The sequence below is a fragment of the Cryptomeria japonica genome, chromosome 1 (assembly GCF_030272615.1).
Source record: "Cryptomeria japonica chromosome 1, Sugi_1.0, whole genome shotgun sequence".
Classification (NCBI taxonomy): Eukaryota; Viridiplantae; Streptophyta; class Pinopsida; order Cupressales; family Cupressaceae; genus Cryptomeria; species Cryptomeria japonica.
The window spans coordinates 270,161,713-270,168,247 of record NC_081405.1 but is presented as its reverse complement, the minus strand read 5'-3'; the positions used below and the strand labels follow the sequence as shown (position 1 = coordinate 270,168,247).

Here is a 6,535-nt window from a genome sequence, read left to right as displayed (position 1 = left end):
AAAGTTAAAAGCCATTGTCTAGGATGCCTAAAATACATCAAAATCTCCTAAAACCCTAACCGTACTCATCACCTATTGAATTTATTATTTCTCTCGCACACAAATCCACATTTATTATGTCAAACAATAATAACAAAACATATAATTTATTAAGGGTCGACGCCCTAACTAAGCTGCTTCTTTTTAATCAAAACAAAACATTTAATTTATTGAACTCTCTCTCCCAGAACACAAAGTCAACTTGATTGGGACTCTAAAATGAAAGCTCTGGAAATAATAAACTTGCAGAAATAATCCGTGAAGCTGTCGCTTTCGTCCTCAAGAATTTGAAAACAATTCCATAGCAGACCGTGTCCATACACTGATGAGATTAATTAAGGCGAACAAAATCTGGAGCAAAGCATGCTACTTAAGGGATTCGATCCTGCGTTGCTGGACCTAATCGTTCCCCTTTGCAGCCGAAAGCAAAAGGAATCGCGATTTGCGAGACAGAAGCTCAAGTACTGCATGTAATTTCTCTGTTATAATCATCAGGAATGTAAAACATGTGTAAATTTACACGGATTTCCCGTACTCCGTCAATTGACCGATTGTTTCTCTGTATTTGTAACATACAGGGTTAGGGTTTAGAGAATGGTACATACAGGAAGCTTTCCGCAGTGACAAAAAGAATATCTTTGATGTGGAGTTGTATAGGGTTAGGTCCCACTGTCCGGCAACCTTAGCTTTTGATTTGGCTTTTAATTTTTATGTCTGGGTAGATATGGATACTGGTGTTTTTGTCTTTTATATCAGAGGATTATACAGATTAACTGATTAACTGTTTAAATTATGCATGTTTCTTTGGTTAAATTGTTATGAAATTAGGGTATTATTATTATGAAACTTGACTGATTATATTTATATTTCGAGACAGAAGCTCCAATACTGCAGGCAATTTCTCCGTCAAAGTGAACAAGGATGAAAACGAAAGTGCTACACGCGCTGCACAGAATTTCTCTACTCCATGTCCATCAATTGATGCGATTCTTTCACTTTGCTTGTAGTTGCAGGTTCACAGATTTGGCAAAACTAGGGTTTTAACATAAGGCGAATCTTCCACTTAGGGTTTTTAAAGTATTGTATTCTTCGAAATTAAATGATTCAAGGATCCTCCAAAGTTATGTTCAATCAATTTAATTTTCAATATATTCATAATGCATATCGTATCAACTTTTAATATAAATGATTCTTAGTATAAACAAGAGATGCATAGCGTTGTGTTCTTGCGAGAGTTTGAAATGTGAGAGGTAGAAGAGAGAAAGGAAGGTAGAGATGGGTTTAGGCAAATAACACTTTACAAATTTTTGATATAGTTAGGATCTTTTAATGATTTTTTTTGTTGAACTGTAAAAAATTATGGAGGATTGCAGTGGTATTAACTTTATGATATTTTAGAAAAATGAGATGTGGTTTAAAATTTTGGTGCATGCATAAGTTGTGTATACACTTGATCCTTTGTTTACTTGATACTATATGCCATTTCTTTTTGTTTTATTATAGACATGAAAGAGCCTGTGCAATCTAATAACGAAAACTTGATCATAGAATAAGTTTGGGGTTCATAGTCCATAACAATTACAAGACAATCTTGAGGAGACAAATTGCATAGATAAGCTCAGAATGAAGTCATAGTTTAGATGCTAATTATTCCCTTTCTTTAATTCTCAATGGAAAAACTTAATAAGAAAATTTACAAGACAAATCTATAGTCATCCTTTTCTATTTATACTTGAAAAATCCTTCATAATAATATCCAAATCCTTATATAATTTACTCAAATTCTGTGCAAAATTCTTTACAACCTTAAAAGAAAACATCTACCCTATAGTCTACATAACTATTCCCTAAACAATTGCAATGGTTCTGTAATTATAGAGTTCATAAATTGCTGCGAATGTTTGTAATATGTGCTTCAGAAATAAAATAGAATTTCAGTTAACGTAATAAACAAGACCCCTTGAAAGAAGATCTAATATTAACAAGACAACCAATATTTCTTTACAATGAAAACCGCATCCTTTAATAGCAAATTCAGATTAGGGCCACTTAGTGCGAGCATACCTATTACTATGAGGTTTACCAAATCAAATAGTTTCCGTATCTATAAAATAATTTAAATTTCTTAATAGAAAATATTAAATTATAATATTATTGTGTTATCTATCATCTTATGATAAATTGTACTATTGACCTTCAAACAATATTGTTTTAGATATAAAAAATTATAAATATATTAAAAAAATTTGAGGGAAATGAATTTGTAAATAAAAAGTCCTACTCATCTGCGTTGCATAAACGAATTTTTCTGTGTCTTTGGTTGAAGACATGGCACATGGGTTATACTTGTGGTGTGTGGCATGTTTTGGGATAGTTGACGTGCCTGGTAAATGCTTCCATATTTTGTGCAGAATGTTGTGGTATATTACTACCCCAATCTCTGTAATGACAATAATGGGTATTATACCTGGAGCACAGATGAAGAAGAAGACATGAAAATGTCTGCAAATTGCACACCCAAAAAGGATGTTACTCAGAATTTTCATGTCTGAGGAAATATTCAGGGGAATTGCAACTTTCTTAAACTGAAATCTGATTATGAGGACAAAAGAAGCAAGGTCAGACAGGTTGCATGGAAGAAATAAAAATGTTTTTCCATATTGAGAGCAGAGGCATATAAGAAGATGGAGGAAAATCTCTAAAAAACTGTGGTCTTGGATAACAAGAGTGTGGAAGATGTGTTGGAAATCGAGGATATGTAATGCGTTCAGAATTTGCTATCAAGTTTGATTTTAACCGCAAGCTTTGTCCATTTTTCTTCATCGGCATCGTTGACAGCACAGTACAATCTGTGCAAAATCTTGAGGTAAGTCCTTTGTCATGGTTTCAGTGAGTGTTCTTTTTGGAATCTGTAAGAGGCAGGATCATTTTCTGTTGTGTTTAATTTCATTTTAAATAATTTTGTTATTATTTGTCAAATGAAGATATCGTTTCTATGATTTTATATCTGTTTTCATATATTATATTACTTTACTACCTAGTGTTAGAACCCTATTTGTTTCTTCACGTATAGATATTGTGAACTGTGAAAAGAATTTTACATTTATTTTGTCATTCTAACTTTTTGTTTATTTTGTTTTCTTCGTTATTGAAGTTATTTTTGTGACATTTTTCCTGACAGAATTATTTACTATTGAATTGATATTAGCTACTGCTGATGTTGTAAACGCAATGGTTGTCACAACCATGTTCACATAGAGTGATTTGAAGAAATCAGACCATCTTCATATGTTAGAACTTATTACATTATTTGCACAAACCTTGTATAGTGTACAACATATTTCTTCATAGTTTTATGCCATTATATTGGCTCTTGTACTTTAAAAATCAAATGTCACAAGACTGGGGACTGGGGACTAAAGTGACACAAAATGACTAAATTTTTAAAAGAATGCGTTGATAAGTGACACTCATCTTGGTTTTTCAGATGTTTACATTCTCTCACATAGTTGGTTACTTGGTTAGGACTCAGTGACACACTTATGTACCAACATGCTTTTCATATTATCACATTCTTTTCTGAAACCATGTATCTATGTTACTTCAACAAAAACAGGGGAGTTATATTTGAGAGATCATCTTTCCACATACAAATAGAGATTCAACATCCTCTTAGAAGCAATGCTAGAAATGATTGTGTTTGATAGGTCTATCCTTAAAGTATTAGGTTTCTATAACTACAAAGAAAAAATCTCTCTTTAAAAATTTGATTCAACTCTTTTGTATGTGAAAAAACAGCACAGTTTGTCATTTGTCTCTTGTGACCTTCAATCAGCCAGATTTCTTCTCATAGTGTTGTTTTCCATTGCAAGGCACAAAGAGTCTCCTATAATTTGCTTTTTATGCACCTATGAAAGGTTTTAGTTGCTTTTCACTACAGAAAGGTCAACAACGTTGTTTTTTCTTGGTGTCATTTAATGCAGGTAATGTTTGCAAGTCCTAAATTCTTCAGTCTTATCTTGAATGATGAGCTCTAATGGAGAAGTAACAAACTCAATAATTTCCTTTTTTTTGGCATTTTTACTTTCTTATCTTCCATATTTTGGAACCTACACAACCTATAATTGTTAGGTCTTGGGCCTCTATTCATCATTCAATTGTTAGAAATTATGAAACTTATGTCCATACTTGTACAAAACATTAGTTGCATTAAAGAAGAAATATTAGTATTAGTCCATCTCAAGTCTCTCTAAATAGGCCCTAAAACTCTATTTGCATTTTCTATGAACACTTTGGAGGAGTAACCTTGCAAGCACTAGCTAAATTAGCTTATCCACCCTTACATATGTCGGGTCAAAATCATATTTGGAAAAATCTCATTTCAAACTTCGAACAAAATCCTTTCAACCATCTGCTAGGATGAGAAAAATTCAAAGTTCTGGTTGATGAAATTTTGACATGCAATAGATTAATTACTCTGCCCTTCTGTCGGTAGCGATGTACCTATCTATCTATCCAAATAAAACTAGTTTGTGTGAGAGAAAAATAAAGGTAAAATTGAAGAGATGTAAGTTGTCAGATTAAAAACTCCGACGGACTGTCATTTCTGCCAACGTTTTTCATTTTTTATTCAAATATTAGTCATTTTTGCTAAGCATATCTTTGGGTTTCAATCAAGCATCGATTGTGTTTCCTAATTTATGAAAGGCATTAATAGACTGAATGAAGTGCACGACATTAAATTTGTGCCTCATGATGATAAGCTTTCTCTTGTTTCTACGTGTGTTAAGGTAAAGTTCGTCTTATTTGGTAGAATGAGAAGTTACATGTTTAAACACAGTGTGTATCAATTTCATGTTGTGCTATTGATTGCAAAGGAGCTCCATGACTTCATCTCAGGTGCCTCATCACAGGGCAACCCAATTTGGGAATTTGGAACATGGGTGCCTCCATTAGCCATAAACAGATTGAGATTTGGATCAAAGGCAAATGGGTTTTGAGGGGCAATAACTAAGGGATCGTTAAACAGACCGATCAAAGTCGTCAAAGATTTCAGTTTGGAATCCATTAATGGAACTCAACAAGGAAGCCCAAATCGAAACAAGGGAGCAGTAGAATTGAATTAGCAAGCTATAGAGTGCTTGGAAATATGGTTGTTTCAAATGAAGATGGGTTTTTTTAGCCTGTTTAATAAACCCCACCAATTGCCATTGTTTATGTCTTGTGAATGGTCTTTAGCATTGATCAAAGTTATAAATTTTTAGGTGTTTTAATATAAATTTTAACAAGATTTTATTTTGTTTTGGTTGCAGTGAGTGGCAAGACAAAATGTTGGAGAGCTCATCATAATTCCCTCTTTGACCTTTGTTGTTAACAGGGCTTCAAAACTACGTAGAATTGAGTCATTTTTTCTTAACCAATTTTATGCTTTCTGTTTATTAGGCTTGTTGGGTAACAGGCAAAAAATTACAGAGAAAGTGGCATGATAAGTGCATGTTACTGCATTTGAAAATAACAGAGAAAGTAGCATGATAAGTGAATGTTACTGCATCCAAAATAGTGTACAGACATCATCTTTTCAAAAGGATCAAGGGCAGATTAAGACTCACATCACGTGGGATCTTCAGCGGGAAAACTTGATTAGGGATCCTTAGCTACAAAACAAATTGCCAAGTTGAGATTATCATCACCTCCGAGAGCAAAAGGACACCAGTGAGCATGGAGTTCTGCTAATGGATGGTTGCAAACAAAGCAATGACAATTTGCATTGCAGCCAGCTTCAGGTTTTGCTATGTTTCATGTACCTTCCACAACATTCTCGGCAAAACATTTGTGAAACATAAAAAACTAAAAATACTCTAATCCGATTGGATAAAAAAAAAGTTTTTTTTGTTTAAATCAACGGCATCATCCAATCATAATTAAAGAAAATAATTTACTGTTAAGTATTAAATGATTTTATTATTGAAACATTTGAAAATAAATAGAAAGCTAAAAAATACTTTAATATGATTGGATAGCCAAAAATCAGTTTTGCATCCAGCGGATGCGATAGTTACCTGCCTGTCGGCAGGAACTAAAAATAATTAATATTTTAATAATATTTTGATTTGATTTTTTTTCACTATTTTATTATGATTATTATTGAAAAATTCAACAATCAAAAGATGGAGGCGGAGCTCTGCAACCGAGGACATGCACGAATGGTCCTTAGCGGCAGGTTGACTCTCCACCCAAGGGCTCCTAGACCTAGTGGGAAGCCCCCGCATTTATTCTTGCTTGTGCCTCCATTAATGGAGAAGCAACCCGATGGTGGTGGGATTAATACCCACAAAGTCACCAACAATGGCAAAAAAATGTTTAGCCAAGCCATCCAAGGGCTCTACACAACCTTCCCAGACGAGGCAAGGTTCGAACCAGAGGTGGCCCAAGATGCAGCAGCAACCCAAAACCGCGAAGAAGGTGAGGTTGCCTCGGCCCCAAGAGTCATCATTAA

General features: G+C 33.9%; 1 long non-coding RNA gene across 1 annotated transcript; it reads left to right on the top strand.

Moving 5' to 3' along the window:
- Positions 1-235: 235 nt before the first annotated feature.
- Positions 236-1,181, top strand: LOC131075725 (uncharacterized). Its single transcript, XR_009113251.2, has 3 exons — positions 236-509; positions 618-697; positions 917-1,181. It is a non-coding gene; the product is annotated as an uncharacterized LOC131075725 (long non-coding RNA).
- The last annotated feature ends 5,354 nt before the right edge of the window (positions 1,182-6,535 follow it).